Source organism: Pan paniscus, chromosome 18 (genome assembly GCF_029289425.2).
Source record: "Pan paniscus chromosome 18, NHGRI_mPanPan1-v2.0_pri, whole genome shotgun sequence".
In the NCBI taxonomy this organism is placed as follows: Eukaryota; Metazoa; Chordata; class Mammalia; order Primates; family Hominidae; genus Pan; species Pan paniscus.
In genome coordinates, this window is record NC_073267.2 from 22,041,439 (window position 1) to 22,065,513 (window position 24,075).

At 41.9% G+C, this 24,075-nt stretch overlaps 1 protein-coding gene across 7 annotated transcripts in view; it reads right to left on the minus strand.

Annotated features, from left to right (window-relative positions):
- The window catches only part of DCUN1D3 (defective in cullin neddylation 1 domain containing 3), a 42,803-nt gene that overhangs the window by 15,922 nt on the left and 2,806 nt on the right, over positions 1 to 24,075 (minus strand). For 3 of the 7 annotated variants that reach the window (XM_014341697.4, XM_014341696.4, XM_063598479.1), the window contains exon 2: positions 22,137 to 22,210. The exons of the other annotated variants lie outside the window; for them this stretch is intronic. The gene's annotated coding sequence lies outside the window, so the exon portion shown is untranslated. The remainder of the gene's footprint in view (positions 1 to 22,136; positions 22,211 to 24,075) is intronic. 7 annotated transcript variants of the gene reach the window in all.

Genomic DNA, 24,075 nt, shown 5'->3' on the forward strand with positions numbered 1-24,075 from the left:
GGTTCAGAACCAACTGACTAGGCCACAATTTCTAGTCAAATATATCATAGGACCCTTAGCTGAACAACAGGACCAATGATCCCAAGTTCATGAAAGCTGTCAAATTCCATTATAACTACGTGGACCAGTAGGATGCTATTTAAAAGATGGTATGACTAACTGGCTACAAGAATCTTTCCAATTGCAATTTTTACACCGTTAGACCTCCTTCAAGTAGATATGCCACAGAATACTTCAGGAGCTTTATTCTATTGTGTACATATTTGCTGTCATCATCTTGTTCCCAAAGAGGAACCCCATCCCAGCATTCAGACACCATGTGAAAGGCTGAAAGCAAAAATCTCTCAGAAGTCTTTCTCTGTACAATAACATGATCAACCTTCCAGCTGAAACAGGTATTTGATCTAAACCATATCCCATGAAACTGAAAGCCCAAATCTAACCTGAACTTGGCTACCCTCTTGGTTTCAATTCCTATCACTGAGACAATTTCTCTTTGATTTTACGTGCCGAAGAGCCTATTAAGAAAGTGTTTAAGTTTCAAAGACTGACAGGAAATGCTCATGTTTGCACATCTTTATTTGAATACATTCTCTGCAGGTTGAAACTTGAGGCCCCAAGGTTTAGGCTTTGATTTTTTTTTTTAAGTTACTTATTTTCACAAATGCTCATGTGGCATGAGGCCCCAGAGTACATTAACATGTGCAAAGATAAGCAGGTAATTAAAAATAGAGCTCTATACCTGTTGGAAGGCACTGTGGTACTGCAAGCTTTGCAAAGTAAGACATCTGATGATTCGTTCCTGCCCACTTCCCACCCACATGACCTGCCAAAATTGCTGCCACCTAATGGCCATCACAATGCTGTCTATTAAAACCCTGCCCTAGCAGCTATGCCCTATTTTAAGAAACAACATAAAAAAATTATAAAATAAAGCAGCAGCACCATAAGTTCTTTCAGTCATCAATAAGTCTGAAGACTCAAAGACAACTATGGCCCCAGAATAAACTGCGTGCGCTCATGCACACACACACACACACACACAAATGTTGCATCCAACAATAGGGGGTCCGTGAAATTACATGCAACTTTTCTGAATTGCGTTCAGTGTCTTGACTGTTCTGCAACCAACATTCAATTCTCTCACTCAAAAACCAGTTGCACAGATATTGCAGCTCCTTCAGCTGCTCCAGTATAGTCATGTGCCTTCCAGGAGGGAAAGTACATGCATTGGATACAAAATGACTAGGTTTGTACAGCCCAGCTCTACCAACTCTCTAGCACACACTTAACCATATTCCATCTCAGTTTTCTCAGTTGAAAACGGGAACTAAAACAAATCACTGTGAACTAAATGACTAAATGCAGAAGAATAAAACTAGATCCCCTCTCTCACACTATATACAAAAATCAAATCAAAGTGGATTGAAGACTTAAATATAAGACATGAAACTATGAAACTACTAGAAGAAAACACTGGGGAAATGATCTAGGACACTGGTCTGGGCAAAGATTTTTTGTGTAAGACCTTAAAAGCACAGGCAACCAAAGCAAAAAGAGACAAATGGGGTTATATCAAGCTAAAAAGCTTCTACACAGCAAAGTAAACAATCAACAATGTGAAGAGACAATCCACAGAATGGGAAAAAAAATCTGCAAACTATCCATCTGACGAGGGATTAACAGCCAGAATATATAAGGAGCTCAAACAACTTAATAGCAAAATAATAATAATAATAATCTGATTTTTATTTTATTTATTTATTTTTTTTGAGACAGAGTCTCACTCTGTCGCCCACGCTGGAGTGCAGTGGCATGATCTCGGCTCACTGCAACCAATCACCTCCGAGGTTCAAGTGATTCTCTTGCCTTAGCCTCTCGAGTAGCTGGGATTACAGGCGCATGCCACCAGGCCCAGCTCATTTTTGTATTTTCAGTAGAGACAGTGTTTCACCATGTTGGCCAGGCTGGTCTCAAACTCCTGACCTCAGGTGATCCGCCTGCCTCAGCCTCCCAAAGTGCTGGGATTACAGGCTTGAGCCACTGTGCCCGACTCTAATCTGGTTTTTAAATGGGCAAAAGATCTGAATAGATGTTTCTCAAAAAAGGAGACATGAAAATAGCCAGCAGGTATACGAAAAAATGCTCAACATCACTAATCATCACAGAAATGTAAATAAAAGCCACAACAAAATATTATCTCACCCCAGTTAAAATGGTTATGAAAAAAAAAACAAACAGAATAATGAATGGCAAGGATGTGGAAAAATGGGAACCCTCGTATACTGTTGGTGGAAATGTTAATGAGTATAGCCACTATGGAAAACAGTATAAAGGGCCCTCAAAAAACTGAAAATAGAACTACTGTATGATCTAGCAATTGCACTACTAGGTATATGTGCAAAGGAAAGAAAATCAATATACTGGAGAGATCTGCACTCCCATGTTTATTGTAGCATTATTCACAATAGCCAAAATATGGAATCCACCTGAGTGCCCATCCATGGATGAATGGATAAAGAAAATGTGGTACATATACACAATGGAATATTATTCAGCCATAAAAAAGTATGAAACCCTGTCATAGGCAACACGGATGGAACTAGAGGTCATTACGTTAAGTGAAATAAACCAAGCACAGAAAGACAAATTGCACATGTTCTCACTCATGTGTGAGCTAAAAAAGTGGATCTCAGGAAGAGAGAGACAGTTATCTTCTCTAGGTAGTTACCAGAGGCAGGGAAGGGGAGCGGGAGGGGAGATGAAAAGAAGTGGGTTAGTGGGTACAAACAGAAGTAAGACCTAGCGTTGGAAAAATCAGTAGGGTGACTCCAGTCAACAATAATCTAATGTACATTTCAAAATAGGTGGAAGAGAATAATTTAAATGATCCCGGCATAAAGAAAAGATAAATATTTAAGGTGATATAATATCCCAATTACCCTGATTTGATTTTTACACATAATGTGAATGTATCATATTATCACATGTCTCAAAACTACATATATTATTTATCAATTAACAAAAAAATGAGACTGAGTTCTGCGATGAAAACAAAAAAGGTCACGGTGAAGAATAAATGGCTGCTTCATATGAGATGGGTCTCAGTTCACGTGCTGACATGTGTTCCATGTTCAACCAATCCAAATGCCACTTCCCTCTAATTCAGCACAACGCTGTTTTACTTCTTCACGGCACTTACAACTCTGTGAAATTCTAATTTGCTGACTTATTTATTGCCTGCTCCCTCTAATAGCAGGCATTTTACCTGCCTTATTCGCCACTTTACCCTGTGCACCTAGGCTATGTGGCACATGGCACATTGATAAGTATCTGTAGAAGGAATAATAGTCACTGATACTGAGCACATGCTCTGTACAAGGCTTTATTGCTTTAAATATATTAACTCGTGATTGAATAAATGCTGAATCTGAGATGTTTAGCGCTTTCTCACACACAATTAGTACTCAATAAATGGTAGCTATTTATACCAATTCAAATTATAGGATGATGTCAACAAACACTCAACAGGAAAGAGTAAAGGGAGTTGAGTCCTAAGAATGCAGAACTCAATTCAGTTCTCAAGAGCTGATTTTTTCTTTTTAGAGACAGGATCTGGCTCTGTTGCCAGCCCAGAGTGCGGTGGTGCAATCATAACTCACTGTTAACTTCAAACTTCTGGGCTTAAACGATCCTCCCACCTTAGCCTCCCAAAGCAGCTAAGACTACAGGCACATGGTGCCACACCCAGCTACTTTTTTCATTTTTATTTTTGTACAGACAGGGTCTTGCTATGTTGCCCAGGCTGGTCTCGAACTCCTGGGCTCAAGCAATCCTTCTGCCTCAGTCTCCCAAAGCACTTGGTTTATGGGTGTGAGCACTGGGCCCAGCCCTGATTCTTAAGGTCTATTTTTTCTTGGACTCCCCCCATTCGAAGCACCCACTACCTTCAGAGAGGAAAGAGAGGAGAGGATTATCTTATTACTCCAATTATTCTTTACCTTATGAGTTTCTCAGATAATGTGATACAAACACAGCTTCTCAGCCAGCAGTACACGGTTCCATCTCTCCTCACTTCACAAGCTAATTTTCACCTCAAATACAGCAAAAGCCAGAATATGAAGCTGACATAGGGAGATGTTCAACCTGTCATGTCTCTTTTTGACCTGTACCTCAGGACCTTAGAAAAAATTCACATTAATGGAAATCACTTCTGCCTCTCTTTTCAGTCAGGGTGTTATGTCCAAGGGTTTACTGAAGCCACAGCCATGCACTGCACTCTAGGAAGACCAAGGGGCTCACCAACTGGGAACACTCCAGTGAAAAGCCTCAGGCTGCTGGTCTGAACTGCATCTTCCCCACCTCAACAAATAAAGGCATCATATTTAAGGTGTCTAGAGATGCAGAAGCAAGAGCCAGCAGCTTTTTTGAATACTGCATACTACTTGCTTTAAATACGAATTCAACTGCTTAAAACACAAGGACTCATGGCCAGTGTTACACCTCTTGAGATGTTATACCACTGTTCACTTGATGACAGAGTGACTTTTAACTTGGAGGGCTGAAGCACATACCTTATCAAAGAGGGTAAGTGATACAGACAATAAAGGTCCTCCATCTCTTTACAGCCACCAGAGACAATGAACTTTGTTTCACATGACTGCGAGAAAGGCCAACAACTAAAGTCCTCAACAGGGCCCCCAAAGCCAGAGCTACTTGCTGAGAAAGCAAAGGGCAGATTCCACCTCCGCTGGCTGGCATACCCACACATTCTGCTTAACCATGTGAAACAGCCAGCTCTTACTCTGCCCGCCCCCAGGCCCAGTTATGATATTTGGGGTAGAAAGAGAATAGCAACACCGGTGACTTTTCTAGGAGGCTGTTTTATAAAAACAGAGCTTCCAATTTTAGGCCTAAAATTGAAAAGAAAAATAGCCAGAATTAGAAGTCTGTTTTAACACAATATATTGAAAATTACAAGTTTAAACACTGGTAGCTGGAGACAGGGTATCACACTACCACATGACTTCTCAGTGAGTCATAAAAAATAGTACCGGCTTGTTTAACAGTGATCGTCCACCAGTGACAGAATTAAGAAGTCCGCTTGTGTCAAATGATGGAAAACCAAACTGATACCCCTCTTGTGTTTGTTTCAGCAGTGGCAGAACTGACACAAATGAATTGCAGCAACAATCTACAAGACAAACACTGATAAACCTTTTTTGAGGCTGGTCAAAGAGGAAATGTTTGAAACCCTGAATATGACTCATTTTTCAGAAGTCAGTTTAACAGGAGAAAAAAAAATCTCTAAACTATTAATAAATCACTAACTGAAATATTTCTGGATTTCTAACATCCAATCTTGATTAGCATACCTTTGTGTCAAAGCAAAAGCCAAATGCAGGCATTTAACAAGTCACTACCCTTTCAGTTAGGAGAATCGCTCTGGTGGAACTAGATGAGAACAACAAAAATTAATCTTCAGGCATAGATGGATACTGTCATGATAATAAGATAATAAAGACCTCCCCAAAGGATTTCTGGGTATCATAAATTATATAACAAATCCACTTCTGCCAGGCAGCCAAGATTAACTCCTATTCACCCAGGTTATGACTCGGTATTGCCAATGGGCTTATTGAAGTGGAAGTCTCATTATCCACCACTGCTCAGCAAAAGGCACAGTCATCTTTCTCATTGCAAATCAATTTGCTGACACCAACTACTCACTGTAAGAGAAGTCAACCTAATAATCTTAAAAACAACTTTGACACTTGTTTCTTCCAGGCCAAAAACATATTTTAAGAACCAGAAAAGAAAATGTTCCGTAATTTCTCCCTCCCAGTAAGTCCTTAAACCGAATTTTTTAAGTGCCTAAGATGACATTTTATTATAATATACTTTATTATGTCTATTGTGCGTCCAAGGCTTAAATGCATTATACATTATTTATTCCCTTGGGACAAAAACATTCATGGCTCCCAAGCAAACAGTCAAATATAAAAAGTACATAGAAGAGAAAGGCTGTTGTCATTTTAGTGACAGCATCTTAGACTGCAAGCTCCAAGAAGACAGGGAATGTGTATGATGACACAAAAAAGGGTCAACTTGGCATAATGCGAAGGCTCACACCTGCAGACCCAGCACTTTGGGAGACCAAGGCAGGAGGACTGCTTGAGCCCAGTAGTTCGAGACCAGCTTGGGCAACATAGGGAGACCCAATTTCTACAAAACCACAAATAAAAAAATTAGCCAGCCTTGGTGGTACATGTCTGTGGTCCCAGCTACTTGGGAGACTGAGATAGGAGGATCCCTTGGGCCCAGAGGGCTGAGACTGCAGTGAGCAGTGATCATGCCTGGGTACTCCAGCCAGGGTGACAGAGTAAGACCCTGTCTCAAAAAAAAAAAAAAAAAAAAACAGAAAAAAGAAAAAAGAAAAGAAAATGGCTAACTGGCATCTAAGAGATACTTTCTAAAGAATCAAATGGAAAATAAGCACCTACTATGTCCCTAGTGCACTGCACAAATCTACCTAAATGCAGAGTACTACCACTTTTACATAGTAACATCCACAAATAGTTTCCCAAGGTTTACTACGTACCAGGCATCATTCTCAAAACATTTTTACACATATCAACTAATAAAACAATCCAACTCTCCAATAATAATACCCTAGGAGATAGTAAGCAGCAGAGCCAAAATTCAGACTCTTAAATTAAGGATGCTTTTCAAAGCTATTTTTTTTTAAGCCTGAAGGTTTAAATTGCTTCTTTCAAAACAGCATACTCCGATAGAGTGGTTTTTTGTTTGCTTTGGTGTGCTAAGTCTTTGAGTCACTGAGAAATGAGAGTTTGGACTATACAAGTAGTTTTCAAACTTTAACTGCAACCTTCAGTGAGAAATATATTTTATATCCTTACCCAATGCACACATATAAAGCCATGTACAACTCAAAGAAAAGTTCCATGAATATTTAACCTTTTAAATATTTACCCAAGCCTGGGCAACACAGCGATACTCTGTCTCTACAAAAAAATTTAAAACAATTAAGTGGGTGTGATGATGTACACCTCTAGTCCCAGCTACTCAGGAGGCTGAGGGGAGAGAACTGCTTGAGCCCAGGAGTTTGAGGTTACAATGACCGATGAGTGTGCCACTGCACTCCAGCCTGGGTGACAGAGCAAGATCCTGTCTCAAAAATAAATAATCTACTCAATATTTACCCTTACTTCTATGATGCACTGATTTGCACTATTTATTTTCTTTTTTTCCCATTTTGTTTTTAATTGTTGGTTATAACCCACCAATGAGATATGACCCATAGCTTGGAAATCTCAACCAAGCTTGATAAACGTTCCCTCCATCACCTTTATTGTGCCTGAAACAACGTTAGGCATTTTACAGTCATGATAGCATTTACTCTCCAAAGCTGCTCTCGGAGGTTCCTATGGCTATCCCTATTTTACGGACGAGGAAATAAGCTCAGAACTAAAGCAGCTTATGCAAGCCCTTAGCCTGTGACAGAGACAGAGGAAATTCACCAAACTGCTCCCCTAATTTCAAACATCCTTTCAGTTAGGTGGGGAAATGTGTTTACTTTTTTATTTTTTTATTTTTTGAGACAGAATCTCACTCTGTCACGCGTGCTGGAATGCAGTGGTACAATTTTGGCTCACTGCAACCTCCGCCTCCCAGGTTCAAGCGATTCTCCTGCCTCAGCCTCCCAAGTAGCCAGGATTACAGGCGCATGCTATCACGCCCAGCTAATTCTTGTATTTTTAGTTGAGATGGGGTTTTGCCGTGTTGGTCAGGCTGGTCTCAAACTCCTGACCTTGTGATCTGCCCGCCTCAGCCTCCCAAAGTACTGGGATTACAGGCATGAGCCACCGTGCCCGGCCTAGTCTTATACACACTGTTACCACTGCTCAGAATCCCTCCCCATTCCTTTCTCTAGTCTTGCTCTTTCATGCCTTATGCTGGGATTTTACTTCCCACAGGACTCCTTCCTGACTGAGAGCCTCTCTGCCCCTGAGCACCTTCATTTATAACATTGCTATTTTTTTTTTTTTGAGATAGAGTTTCGCTTTTGTCACCCAGGCTGGAGTGCAATGGTGCAATCTCAGCTCACCAAAACCTCCGCCTCCCGGGTTCAAGCAATTCTCCTGCCTCAGCCTCCCGAGTAGCTGGGATTACAGGCATGTGCCACCACACTCTGCTAATTTTGTATATATATATATATATATATTTTTTTTTTTTTTTAGTAGAGACGGGGTATCTCCATGTTGGTCAGACTGGTCTCGAACTCCTGACCTCAGGTGATCTGCCCACCTCAGCCTCCCAAAGTGCTGGGATTATAGGCGTGAGCCACCATGCCTGGCCAGCACTGCTATTTTTACAGCACTGGTTTTACAACATTTTCTAATTGTCACTATCTTATGTTCCAACCAGACAATAAAGTCCTTAAGAGCAAGATCTACAATAGGCACTAAAAATTATTGGAACAAGTAGCTGGCAACATATAAACACATTTCTTCTTCCTGAAACACGATGTGTCCAATCCTAGAGTCAGTCTTTCAGAAAAATTCAGAATACATACGCTTCACTTTGAATACAACCATGAAAGCATTACATTTTGGAGGCCAACATTTTTTAGCTTACAAAACTGGTTTTTAGTTTCAGAAGTACCCTATGAATGGTCCACATTCTGTCTGAGAATGCCAGTCTTTTGCTTATAGATTTCTAACTTAAAAATAACAGTCTGGTTCTTCTTAGGGAGAAAATATCTTGTACAGGTTGAGTATCCCTTATCCCAAATGCTTGAGACCAGAAGTGTTCTGGATTTTGAACTTCAGATTTTAGAATATTAACATTGTACTTACCAGTAGAGCATCCCTAATACGAAAATCTGAAATCTGAAATTCTTCAATGAGCATTTCCTTTGGGCCTCATGTCAGGGATCAAAAGTTCTAAATTTTGGAGCATTTCAGGTTTCAGAGTTTCAGTAACTTCAGTACTTTAAAAGTGTGTTTTTGAAAGTTTTGTTCTGGCCGGACGCGGTGGCTCACGCCTGTAATCCCAGCACTTTGGGAGGCCGAGGCGGACGGATCACGAGGTCAGGAGATCGAGACCATCCTGGCTAACACAGTGAAACCCCGTCTCTACTAAAAATACAAAACATTTAGCCGGGCATGGTGGCGGGCACCTGTAGTCCCAGCTACTAGGGAGGCTGGGGCAGGAGAATGGCATGAACCTGAGAGGCGGAGCTTGCAGTGAGCCGAGGTCGAGCCACTGCACTCCAGCCTGGGTGACAGAGCGCAACTCCACCTCAAAAAAAAAAATTTTTGTTCTGTTAAACTGCTATCATAATTGAAAATTCTTTTGCTTAAGCTGGTTGTATGAGAAGTATTAAATACTGGAGATCTTTAGAACTTTCTGTTGAGTTAATCAATTGAAGTACTGTATGAAAATAGCAAATATGCAAATCAGAAAGGGGAGGAGCTTAGGCCAAACTGTTCAGAAGGAAAGAAAAACAGGTTTCCTTCCAAATGGGGAAAAGGCAACTGGAAAGATTTTTACCTGTTGCATAACTTTTTATTATCTCTTTCTGCTAGGCCAATCAACGATTGAGAGCTGTGAACTTGGAAAAGCAAATGCTCTGATAAATTAAGCAACTCCAGCTCTTTGACTAGGAAAGTTTTAAAGTCAGAGTTAAAGATTAAGTCTTCAATTAAACATTTTTGTTTTTTTACTTGAAGTTGCCATGAATATTCAAGTTTCTAACATCCTAAAAGGGCTTTATTTTAGGAGTGAAAAGATTCTGGATAAACTAAAAGGTTATTCTACCATGAGAAGACCACGATAAGTGGTGCTGGAACATGTAAGAATGGCTTGCAAAGGTACTGACCTCTGCCACTATGTTGTACATCTTTCCTTCTGACTCTGTTATATGTTAAGTTTTTAAATGTGTGGTCTCGAATGCTCATACTTCTTATGGAGATTATACGACCATGGAGATAATCATTTGTATGACTAGGAAAGAACAGTCTTCTTTCATGTGGCTTTCATCTTTAAAAGCCCAACTGCTCAGCTACCCACAAAAGATCTTAACCAAGACAAACTGATCCAATGGCAATTTCCCAAGAAGAGAAGAAAACAAACAGCCCCACTCTAACTTTGCAAAACCTGGTCTGCAGACCAAGGGTAAATGTCACAACTCGGCCCCTCCCCTTTCAGAATGTATCCAGACTCATCAACCATTGCCTACACATAATGACTAACTTCCATACCACAGGAAATAGGCTGTTCTAGAAACCTGACATCTACAAGTAAGGTGGTCTTATAATTGTATATCCAAGGAGTTGCTTGGTTTGAACTCAAAATCTGCTCAAAGGATGCTTGCTGCATGTCATCAATTAGATCTTAGTGGGAAGGCAGACTTGTAATCCTGCAAAACACAGCCTTCAGTAAAAGGCTTTTTCCACCTTGCCAATGTGCCCAATGACACAGGTCACGACACCTCTCTGAGACAAGACAGTAAGAATGACAAAATCGAAATTTACAAAGTATGAGGAATTGAAGCACAGATCCCACCTCAGTTGGGAAACATTTGAGAGTTTCTCATTATGAAGTCATGTAGAAACCTTGTATTAAATAAATGAAGTTCGAGGTTGCAGGGAACCATGATTAGGCTACTGCACTCAGCCTGGGCAAGAGAGTAAGACCCCAACTCAAAATAAATAAATAAAATAAATTAGGAGAATAATCTTGGGCTATATCACTGCCACCATTTTGCTTTTTTTTTTTTTTTTTTTTTTTTTTTTGAGACAGAGTCTGGCTCTGTCACCAGGCTGGAGTACAATGGCACAATCTTGGCTCTCTGCAACCGCTGCCTCCTGGGTTCAAGCAATTCTCCTGCCTCAGCCTCCTGAGTAGCTGGGACTATGGGCACCCGCCACCATACTCGGCTAATTTTTGTATTTTTAGTAGAGACATGGTTTCACCATGTTGGCCAGGATGGTCTCCATCTCTTTACCTCGTGATTCCGCCCACCTCAGTCTCCCAAAAGTGCTGGGATTACAGGTGTGAGCCATTGCACCCGGCATTTTGCTCTATTTTAACCTAATCTTCACTAGTAACACTTGGCACAGGGACCTATCAGACTTGGATCCATCTTTATAGCAATTTTTTAAAACTAAAATCTGAAACACTAAATAACTTATTACAAGGAGCTATACCAGATCCATGGCCCTTTACAGCATGTTAACTCAGAACACGATCACTTGCAAACACAGACCAATACCCAACTGTAGATAATAAAAGATGACAGTGTAAAGATACACAGAAAATGTTTAGGGACTACAGGTAATTAAGGCTTTTAAAAAAAACAAAAAACATAAACTACATCTGAAAGCAGCTTTTTCGGCTTCTATTGCTTAACAGAGATTTCCATTTTATTCTGGGTTTTACTGAAAAAGCAAGTGCCTCCCACAGTAGTCTGTATCATTTCTACTACTACTTGTTTCCCTTCTCAAGACCCCACTATGTTGAATTATGAGCAATATGACAAAGTGAAATGAGATTTTAAATACTGCCTGCCTCAGTGTTTAACATCATTTTAGGGCACATGTCCCACTGTCCCTTTAAAGCAGTCACCAGGAAGAAGTAATCTACAGGTCAGCTCTTGAGATGGGACAGAGCCTTGAATCCATGCACTGGCTTGGGTTCAAGAAGCAATTAGGCTTTTTCTCCCACCCCAACAGAACAAGTCAGACCCTAACTTTACTTCTAACATGGGGAGTCCCAACAGCAAACAATGAGGAACTGAGGAGCAATCCAGGTAGCCGGGAAACTGCTAAAGGTGAAAGAGTAAACAATATTATTCATTTTTTCATTGAAAAAAAAAAAAAAGGCCACCAATACTAATGGCTATGGTATTTTAAATTCTACATAACCTACTTGTGGGTATTTTTGTCACAAATGCAAAAAAAGAAATTTGTCAATTTGCTTGAGTTAGTCAAGTCTTTATTTTTTTGCCTGAGACTTCTGAAGGCAAGTCTTTAAGTCCTGAAATCGGGACCTGCTCAGCAGTGGCCATCACCACAAAGACTTCATTGAATAAGGTGTGGCGCTGCACTAGAGTTACTGAGTCTTGGAACCTACAAACTTCAGCCATTCGTATCCCATTTTTACCATCCCATCTACTGTTCACCTAATATTTTTCTTAAAAGCTTCTTCAAAAACTGCATCTACTGTTAAATAAAAATGATAGAAGACCATGGTTCTGGACTAAGCTCCTGCACTAGGCTCCAAGAGACCAGACTAAAAATCAAAATGGAGTCATTCATGCCCAAACTAAGTTTGTTATCTGACCTTCCCAGAAACCAGGAGAAAGAGATAACATCCAACTTCCCAAACTCCATGTTTAAATCTTCAACTGGCATGATAATGAAGTTCCCTAGTTTTAAACCTTACACACAAACACACACAAAAGTCTGAAGTAATCTAATGTTAACTATTCAGTCATTTCTCTATTGTTCTGTTTCCCTGTCCTGCCTTACAAGAAAAGCAGCTTTGAAAGGACTGATACACTCTTTGTTCTTTGCTTCTGCTTTCTTCAGCCCTTCTGTCTATAAAGCCAACTCCTGCTTAGCTCATCTAAACACTTATTCTATATTATGGAATGAAACATTGCCCAATTCTAGAATTGCAATACAGCCAGTTGAGATCTGGAAACTAAATTGGTTGCAATTTTGTCTTTGACATGACTTTAGTATCATCCTAAGCACTATTGTCCATGAATTCATAGGTGTGATATGATAGTTATGTTTTCATTCATACACATTAAAAAACAGAACTAGTAGGCTGGGCGCTGTGCCTCACACCTGTAATCCCAGCACTTTGGGAGGCCAAGGAGGGTGGATCGCCTGAGGTAAGGAGTTCAAGACCAGCCTGGCCAACATGGTGCAACCCTGTCTCTACTAAAAATACAAAAATTAGCAGGGCGTGGTGGCGGGTGCCTGTAATCCCAGCTACTCGGGAGGCTGAGGCAGGAGAATCGCTTGAATCCAGGAGGCAGAGGTTGCAGTGAGCCAAGATAGCGCCACTGCGCTCCAGCCTGGGAGACAGAGCGAGATTCCATCTCAAAAAGAAAATACAATAAAAAACAGAACTAGTAAATGAAAAGTATTCATCATGTGCCACCAAAAATCATCTTATGCACCATCAGCAGTAAAAAAACACATGAGTATTCATTTCAGCAACACATAAATTACAAGTGTAACCAAAGCCACACTTTGAGAAACAGTGATTTAGTCCTAAATCCTTTATGTCATAGTTAAAGAAATAGACTGAGAGGGGATGTGATCTGCCCAAGGAAAAGCAGCAATGGTGGCAGAGTCTAGACTAGAACTAAGGACTTAATCCAATGGTAGTCCCACTACAGTACACTGTCTTGGTTGTTGAGCTACAGGAAGAATTAGAGACCTGGCCTCAGAGGAGTTCACCAACAAGTAAACTCTAAGCAGTCAGGAAGCCCTTTTGCATGTGGATCTGGGCTTTTCTCTTTATCTGAGACTCTGTCAAACATTATCTAGACTGGCTGAAATAAATCTATTTCTTTTCCCAAAGTCTAATGTGGTTTTGCCCAACTCACTGAACCTCAAGGCATACAGTCAAAGATAAAAATGTCTCCTGGATCAGTTTCCCAATTTTTGATCCAACAGTATGCTAGCCCTTGTCCCCACTGCTAGACTTATACAGGCTCCATAGGGTTTCAGGAGGAAGATTTTCCATCTCTGGGTTTTAGGCCAGCTTTGGAAACATGCTGGAAGTTTCCATTACAGAGTCACTAGTGTATTTCCCAGATACCCAGAGGACAGGTTTTATTTTCAAATGATACATAACTTGTGTCTACTGTGTGCCTAGCAATCTTTTTATACACTGTCCCATAAACTGATTATAAGAGGAGGTAAAATGATATACATGATTCTTGACTCCTTGGGAATTAGCTGCCATTCCAGGTGGGCATAGCAATGGATGCCATGTAGCCAATAATAGCTAATGTTATTAAATGTTTGTTTTTATGCCTAGCACTGTGCCATGTCCTTCGAATGTACTATCTTATTGAATCCTCACAACTATTTACTGTGATTACCCTCACTCCATACATGAGGAAGCTGAGGCTTAGAGAGAGAAATGGCTCATCCAAGGTCAAGTGGCAAGTCGGTGATAAAGTTCAGACTCAAACCCAGACTGACTCTAGAGACTATGTTCTCTTAACCAAGGCACTATGTACATCTATTTTTTGTTTGTTTTGAGCAGGGTCTCACTTTGTCACCCCGAATGGAGTGCAGTGACACGATCACAGCTCACTACAGCCTCAACTTTCCGGGCTAGGGTGATTCTCCTCAGTCTCCCAAGTAGCTGGGACCACAGGCGGGCACCACCACACCTGGCTAACTTTTGTATTTTCTGTAGAGACAGGGTTTCACCATGTTGCCCAGGCTAGTCTTGAACTGGTGGGCTTAAGTGATCCTCCCTGGCTAGGCCTCTTAAAATGCTAGGACTACAGGCATGAGCCACCATGCCTGGCCCACTATGTATATCTAAATCTTTTTAAAAGTCATATTAAAAAGTAACATGGGCCGGGTGCCATGGCTCACACCTGTAATCCCTGCACTTTGGGAGGCCGAGGCAGGTGGATCACTTGAGGTCAGGAGTTCGAGACCAGCCTGGCCAACATAATGAAACCCCATTTCTTCTAAAAATACAAAAATTAGCCAGGGCCAGGCACAGTGGCTCACATCTGTAATCCCAGCACTTTGGGAGGCCAAGGTGGGTAGATCACTTGAGGTCAGGAATTCGAGACCAGTCTGGCCAATATAGTGAAACCCCATCTCTACTAAAAACACAAAAATTAGCCGGGCGTGGTGGCACATGCCTGTAGTCCCAGCTACTTGGGAGGCTGAGGCAGAACTGCTTGAGCCCAGGAGGCGGAGGTTGCAGTGAGCTGAGATCGCACCACTGCACTCCAGCCTAGGTGACAAAGTGAGACTCCGTCTCAAAAAAAAAAAAAAAAAAAATTAGCCAGGCGTGGTGGCACGTGCCTGTAATCCCAACTACTCGGGAAGCTGAGGTAGGAGAATCGCTTGAACCTGGGAGGGAGAGGTTGCAGTGAGCCAAGATCGTGCCACTGCACTCCAGGCTGGGCAACAGAGTGAAGAAAAAAAAAAAAGGTAACATGAAATCTGTATTATAAAGTAAGCTGGTTTCTTGCATTAGGGAAGTCTAGACCTAATGCACCTTTGAAGTTCAAGAATACTGACTATTCTGGGAATGCCATTTCATACTAATTGAAGGAGGAATTTGCTGCTTATAATCTAAAGCTAATCAACTTGCAGTATCTGGTGTGTCAAGAAATGACAATTGTTAATTATCATTTAAATCAACTTTAGGTACCCTTATTCCGTTACTACTTACAAGATACAAAACTGGAGTACTAATGGAGTATTAGAAAAATGTATTTGGTCTTTGTCCCTGGTTCCTGCCAGAGATCCTAAAACCCTTGGAATTTTCTGTCTTTTATTATTCATGAAGAGCCCTCTGGACCACATGCCAGAGTTTATGCTAACAAGGTGATTTCACCATGGGCCCTTATAGTTTCCAGTGAAGGGCTAGCCAAACCAGAAAGACCAAGCACATGATTAGACTTCAAAGCCCTACTTTCTGAGCTTTGGGGAGGGGAGGGCTGGCTAGAGACAGAGTTCAATCACCAATGGTCAATGATCATGCCTACGTAATGAAACCTCAATCAGAACTCCGAAACAATGAGGCTGGGAGAGCTTCCAGGTTGGTAAAAGCATTTATGAGCTAGGAGTGGCACACCAGAAGGGGCATGGAAGCTCTGCACCCCCAACTCATACCTTGCCCTATGCGTCTCTTCCATTCAGCTGTTCCTGAGTTATAAATAAATCCTTTGTAACAAAACTGTAATCCTAAATATCATGCTTTCCTGAGTTCTATGACTCATGCTAGCAAATTATCAAACCTGGGACGGGGAGTCACGGGAACCTCCAAATTTATAGTCTGCTGGGCAGAAGTTCAGGTAACGTACAAATACCCAATACCTGCAGCTGGCATCTGAAGTGGGGCAATTTTGAGGTAATGCGTAAGTAATATGTGGGATCTGAGGGTGTGGGGGCCCACACCTGTAATCCCAGCACTTTGAGAGGCCAAGGCAAGAGGATCGCTTGAGGCAGTCTGAGACCAGCCTGGGCAACAAGCAAGACTCCATCTCTACAAAAAAAATTTTTTTTTAACTAGCCAGCCATGGAGGTGTGTGCCTGTGGTCCTAGCTACTTGGGAGGCTGAGGTGGGGAGATCACTTGAGCCCCAGAGTTTGAAATGACAGTGAGCTATGATAGCACCACTGCACTCTAGCCTGGGCGACAGGGCAAGACCCTGTCTCTATAAACAAAAAATGAAATAAACAGGTGGGGTCTGTGCTAACTCCACACAGTAAAAGAACTAAACTGCTGGACACTCAATTGCTGCCCAAGAACTATTGGAATGATATAATTAATAACCTCATTAAGAGGTCCACACTAAAACTAACCATTCTGATGCTCAGAAGCCACTTCCCTGCTTGATCTAATCATTAAATCTACACCTGTCACCAATTCAGAGCACTGCTTGCAGGTCGGCACTAGCAGGAAATCAGGTCCTATGGACAGATCACAGCACCTGGTCAAAATTTTTTTTTTTTTTTTTTTAAAGAAGAAAGACTAATTTGGCCTGCCAAAGAGAACATGGATGTTGTAGAAATGTGAAGTAAAAAATGATTTTTTTTTTTGAGATGGAGTCTCACTCTATCGCCCAGGCTGAAGTGCTGCGGCGCGATCTTGGCTCACTGCAATCTCTGCCACCTGGGTTCAAGCAATTCTCCTGCCTCAGCCTCCCGAATAGCTAGGATTACAGGCGCCTGCCACCATGCCCGGCTAATTTTTGTATTTTTAGTAGAGATGGGGTTTCACCATCTTGGCCAGGCTGGTCTTGAACTCCTGACCTCGTGATCCACCCACCTCGGCCTCCCAAAGTGCTGGGATTACCGGCATGAGCCACCATACCCGGCCGATTTTCTTTAATCAGTTTTTTCACATTACAGTTCCCACAAAAGAATCATTAATTACCTCAGCAATTGACATGTAACTGTTCCGTTTGGATAGCAAACATTGTTAAATGTCAAGAGCCACTATCCAGTGTTCTCTAATGCTCTAACGGATACAAATAATTACAATCCCTTCTTTACCAACTTCCGATTTGTCAAAATAAAGCCCTAAGAGACAGGGATGGAGGCCAGGGGAATTGGCCAGCAGTCTGTAAAGATGATTGGTCTCCAAGATGGGAAGTTGTCAGAGAGGAGGACATGTAGGGTAGCCGGCCTTCGAGGGGGCACAGTGGTGGTGGGTGTGGAGTGGGGAGAAATGCCCATCAGTGGTCTAGCTGGGACCAGGGATAACTCCTGATTATGGCTGATTAGTCCATCTTGGAGAACAATTTGGCCAAACCAGCCACTGTGTCCCTGTACTCATCCCTCTTAGGCAGAAATATGCTTTCCAGTTGGGAGAGGACTTGTGATCAGAGCCCTGGCCAGGGCCAGTACACTGCCCAACTCCAGAGGACCCTGTCCCCTCCTTGTGAACGGCATTCCCTGGAGTTGGGCAATCTTGTGGGCCTGCTCCTTCCCTACCCTCTGTCCCCAGTAACTGCACTGTTAGTATTTTGCACCCTCTCCCAGCTAGACCACTGATGGGCTTTTCTCCCCAGTCCACAATACCACCAACCACCATGTCCTCTCAAAGGCCAGCTACCCTACACAAGTTCATCTCCGACAACTGAACCTCCCATCTTAGTGCTCTGGAAGTCTTTAGGCTTTTCTCTTTCCTAAAAAGTTAGGAAACTCTCAAGCAGAATGCTCCTCACCGTGGGCATGAGATACACCAACTGTTTTGAGTAAATGACTGAACAACTGACTATTTCAAAGAACAACTAAATTTCTAAGAGAAAAAGAATCTGACAACATTCTCAAAAGTAGACACAGAGCATTCACTCTATCACTCCTCACTCTCTAATTCCACTTACTGAGAAGGAAGAAAATGTCACAACGGGGAAAAACACCTCCTCAGAGGGCCTGAGACTTCCAGTGTGCCCCTAGATGCTGTCTCGTAGGACCCACACTGCTAGAGTCCCGGCACCCTCACTGTAATGGTATTATTCACCTCCCCCTCCTGTTTAAAGAGCACTTACTAGGCAAGTCATTAAGTAGACATAAAGCAACTATTTAATTGAAAACCAATTTGCTTTACAGATATTTTTTAAAAATAAGGAATGCATGTCCATGGTGGTTATTTCCACAGAGCTGTTCAGAAGCTGTTCTGTCCCTGGATCCACCTGGATTCTCCTCTTCAAATTCCAGGGCAGGTCACAGGAAATGGCAGTCTGGTTTAGCATTTTGCACTGGTGTTCGAGAACAGGCCCACTTGCTTATCTGAAAAACTTACAGTGCACTGACCATTTTGGGGTTGGTTTGGGGGGAAAAAAAGAAAACTTACAGGGATAATGCCTCAACTCCTATGTGAATGTAATATGGTCACTTTCAGAACTATTCTGAAGAAAAAAGCCCAGCTTTCTATCAAGTATCCACAACCACTACTAAAACTAAGAAGCCTCTCATCCCACTACCATTAATAACTTCGCTTCACATATGCTTCACTATAGGGAGTCTTCTTTGAAAGATGAAGAGTTTGTGACAAAATGTTTGAGTACAGAACCCAAGAACACAGAGTCCAAACACCAAGGATTCAATTAAACTTTATCGGGTGCCTACACCAACTTGTTTGAGAGATGCAGTGCAACAGACAGAACAAGAATTAGTGCAGAGAAGGCCTGATTCTAGCCTTGCTGCTGCCTAGAGCTTGCTCTGTAACTTTAAGCATTTACTCATCTTTTTTTTTTTTTTTTTAATGAGACAGGGTCTCACTCTGTCACCAAGGCTACAGTGCAGTGGTGCGATCTCAGCTCACTGCAGCCTGACCTTCTGGGCTCAAGTGATCCTGCTGCCTCAGCCTCCCAAGCAGGTGACACTACAGGTGCACACCACCACACCCAGCTCCTTTCCCTTATTTCTTGTAAAATGAGGTCTCACTGTGTTGCCCAGACTGGTCTCAAACTCCTGGGCTCAAGAGATTCTCCCGTCTAAGCCTCCCAAAGTACTGGGATTACACGCATGCAGTGCATTACCATGCCTGGCCTACTCATTTTTCTTGATTTCTGTTTTCCCACTGAAAATAACCACTTTTCAACCTGTTTTCAGCCTCAGAACATTTTATTCAACTAGAATCTAATAGGGTAGCCCAATATAACAGAATATTACAGTAACTTTTCACAGACTGAAGTAGTAACGTGAAACAGAAGGAAAACAGCAAAACCCCCTCATCCCTGCCACAAGCATACTTCAACAATGGCAGAGAGGGCTCCTCAAAGCCCAGCTTGAAATAAACACCAGATATGCTAAGACTCTGCAAGGGTCTGACTTTTTCCTGCTTCTCCTAAACTTCAGGAAGGGGAATTAACAGCATTCAAAGTAGTAATGCTATGACTTGAGACTCGTTCAGAATCAAAATTAAAGGACACATACTAATCCACTTTAAGCAAACACTGCATAGAGTTCAAACCCATCATGAATGATAGAGAGCTAAAAGCTGTAACCCAACTCTGCTGCTTGTGTGGAAACAATCTCCTACTAAAATAAAGGAGCAGGCCAGGTGTGGTGGCTCACGCCTGTAACCCCAGCACTTTGGGAGGCCGAGGCAGGCAGATCACTTGAGGTGAGAAGTCTGAGACCAGCCTGGGCAACACAGCGAAACCCCATCTCTATTAAAAATACAATAAATTAGTGGTGCATGGTGGTGCAGGCCTGTAGTCCCAGCTACTCAGGAGGGCTGAGACAGGAGGATTGCTTGAGCCTGGGAGGTCGAGGCTGCCGTGAGCCTTGATCATGCCACTGCATTCCAGCCTGGGCCACTGAGTCCAGCCTGAGACTCTGTCTCAAAAAATAAATGAATACATAATAAATCAAAAAGGGGCAGGTTTTTTCAACACTTTCTCTTGGACCAACAGGCAGAAAGAGGGGCAGTGGCTCCGAGATGCTAAGCAGTCTCAAAAATGAAGAGTCCCACACTATACACTGCTGCTATCTGAGATCCTTAGTCAGTCATCAGACCTGGTATGAATCTGCAGGCCCAAGTGACAGAATTATTTCTAGTAACCAGGTCCTGCGGTTGAGCCCTCCAGCAGAGCAGGGCACAAAAGGATCAGGGATGATGCTTCCCAACACTATGCAATCCAAGCTTCTGTGTGGCAATTCAATCCCAAGCCTAACAATATAGTACAGCTCAAAGGACACTCTTGAACAAGGTCAAGCCCTCAGGAAGGTAGAAGAAGTCATTGACATGTCTGCCTTTGCATGCAACCAGGCTGGTATCCAGGCTCTGGGCACAGGTGACTTATTTTGCCACAAGAGCTAATCACCACCTCAAGACTGATTTACTAAGCTTCCCTGTTCTGATGTATGGTATTTAAAGAAGGTCTCATTTGCACACATCTTAAAGAAAATGATTTCCCTATCTGCCATTCTCTTCTTTCAACATATCACAACTTCAAAGAATAAGAGTTTGAGCCACTTCCAATCTTTTCTTTCATTTTCAGTGCAATTGGCCATCTGTATCAATAGGTTCTACATTGGCAGATTCGACCAACCATGGGTCAAAAATATTTGGAAAAAAAAACCTAATAACAATACAACAATAAAAAATAATATGAATTTTTTAAAATACAGCATAGCAACTATTTACATACCACTTACATTGTATTTGGCTGTTGTTTTTGAGATGGGGTCTTGCTCTGTCACCTAGGCTGGAGTGCAGCAGCTCCATCACGGCTCACTACAGCCTCAACTTCCTGGGTTCAAGCAATTCTCCTGCCTTAGCCACCCCAGTAGCTGGGACTACAGGCATGCAGCACCATGCCTGGCTAAGTTTTTAAAATTTTTTATAGAGACAGGGCCTGACTATCTTGCGTAGGCTGGACTTGAACTCCTGGCCTCCAAGCAATCCTCCCACATAATAAAACAAAAAGGGGGCAGGTATTTGTAGTAGCCTCCTAACGTGCTGGGATTACAGGAATGAGCCACCACACCCAAACTGTATTAGGCATTATAAGTAATCTGGAAATGCCTCCTGAGTAGCTGGGACTACAGATGTGCATCACCACCACTCCCTGCACCTTCCCATATACTACCACTTTATATAAGTCTTGATCATTTGTGAATTTCGTAACTAAGGGGTCCAAAACCAATCCCCCAGGATACCAAGGGGATGTAAATACGTTACGCTCTAGTTTGTAATTATTCACTGATTAAACGGTCAAGTTCTGTGGTAATCCCTTCTCACCACCCAAAAGAATAGGATTCACCATCATCTAGGAACACAGACGTAAGAACTAGTGAAACTAGATTTGAACTGAAAGACACTAACTCAATTAACCCTGGTCCATTGTGCAAAGAGCTCCAGAACAGTCTAAACAGACACAAAGAGATAATTTTAAGTTATCAAGACCCGGGAAAACAGGAGTTACCACGTCATTACCATTGTTTCAATCTAAGTTACCACTTCTTCACCTCAAAACAACTGGCAACTACTGCACAATTAAATGTCCTTACTTCAGCACATAGAGACAGTCCCAGACTACTTCAAGTACTTACACAACCATTCTGTTTTTCACTTCCAGTATTCATTCAATAAATTACATGAGATATTCAATATTTTATTATAAAATAGGCTCATTAGATGCATTTGCCAAACTGCAGGTTAATGTTCTTGGCATGTTTAAGGTAGGCTAGGCTAAGCCATGATGTTCGGTAGGTGAGGTATATTAAATGCATTTTTTTACTAACAATATTTTCAACTTATGATGGGGTTATAAAAGGTAACCCCACTGTAAATCAAAGAGCATCTGTACACCAAAACAGTAGCAAAATCTGATTACCTTTAAGTCATGTAATGCAATGTAAAACCACTTACCCACAACTCCAATAGCAAGTGGCATCAACTGGCTTTCTAGGTTGCCCACCTTTCAGAAGAGTTTGTCCAAAAGCCTGCAAAGTGTAAGAAATAAATCCACTGGTACCCTAAATTAAAAGGCCAGCTCAGCTCCGAAAATCCAATCCACTTAAATTTGTGGATTCTTTCCCCAAACACAATTAGTAGCCAATGTAGAAGTCAATGGCTTCTCCTTGTGTTCAAGTCCCCTCCTACCCACCCGCCCCCTTTCAAAAATTTTAGAAAAGAGCCACCAGTCTCCAAACTGGCTGATGAAACTTCAGCCTACAAGATATTTTCATATTTGAGTTACAATAAACCATTGAAATGAAAATGAAGTGGAGAGCTTAGTAACCCATCAGATAGAGCATTTTATGCCAAGCATCAGCATATAAGTTAAGTCCAAAACCTTTAACCTGGGCCAAAGCCAAATAATTAAATTAACAAATCTCACTACCAATTCTCTATTCCTTTGAGATACTCTAGTATGAAGAGTAGAAGTTGCCTGTTCCTAGATGTTTACTTTAGTCATTTGCTTGCTAACTAAAAGACATTCTGTTTGCAATCAAATCAGAATTAGTAATTCAGTACCAGGATCTACCTCGTCCCCTTCATTGCCCCCAGAACTGCCCAGAAAGCTCTGTTCAAGTTTTCGATAATCCTTCTACAGGTGCCACGAGAATACTAGAACCTAAAACAGGTGACAAGTCCTCAATTTCTGATTCATTTTCCCCAAACACTAAAAGGTTTTATTTAGCATTTCTAATACTGAGTTTACTACAAATAGCCCAAGCAACATTTAAGTCTCTCAACTGCCTGGCTCAAAGAGCCAATTCACTCAAAGAACACACTAGTCACTGTTGTAGGGTTCAAGAGAAGAAAAAAGCATATTCTGTTTCAGCCCAGTGTGACATGGCTCAAGAGGGCCAAATCAAGGAGTCTTGATTGGGCCTCTCAAGTGGACAATCTGGTCAAGGTGAGGCTGAAAAGCAGCACACCATTAGAGATGAATGCCCTCAGCAGAAGGCAAAAGTAGGTTACATCCCTTGGTTACATGCCAGCCCAAAGATGCCGACACAGTGGAATTGAGCCCCACAATGGTCATTTATCTAATGTAATCCACTGAGTGAACTTTTAGTACCAACCTACACCTCAGCTGAGTGTTATTAGTCATCAGAAGGATCAGACAAGAGTGGAACTATTGCAACATAAACTGCCTCCCTACAAAAGACAACTTGAAACTTAGATCCTGATGGTCATCTTGGTAGATGGACAAGGGCATATTATTAACACTTGCCCAGTCCTTAAATTCATACAGAGCTGGAAACAAAGGAGGATTCGTATACTAGAACACATTCAGAGAACTTATTATGCAGTTTTAAACAGCAGTATATAAGACAAAATAAAGAAAGAGGTGTGTCCTCAATTGAACATCCTGCTGAAAATCTGAACACCCAGCTTGAAATTTAACTGCCAGAAAAGACCCAGGTGACCACTGCCTCTTCCTCTCTCACTCAGCAGAGTGACTTTATTATGATAGTCCAACAGTACCGGCAAAAACAGTAAGTGATAAGACCCTAGTTAAGGCAACAGAATTAATCAACAAGCAGCATCATTTTCTACTTCCTACTCCTTCTGGCAATTTGTTTGCCTACCTATTCTGAGCCCCATATCCACCTCTCTGACCTTATCTCCAACTCTCCCCCGTGTTCACTAAGCTCTGGCTATTACTCACCCAACCCATCCTCTTTCCACTACCTCCCACCTACCCTGACCCTTTCTTCCCATTCCCTGGAACTTGACAAGCGCATTCCAGCCAGTTTCTGCACCAGCTGTTCCCTGAACCTGGAAGGATCTTCCCCTTCTCTTTGGATGGCTGGCTCCTTCTTTATACTTAAAGCTCAACTTAAGTGTCACTTCC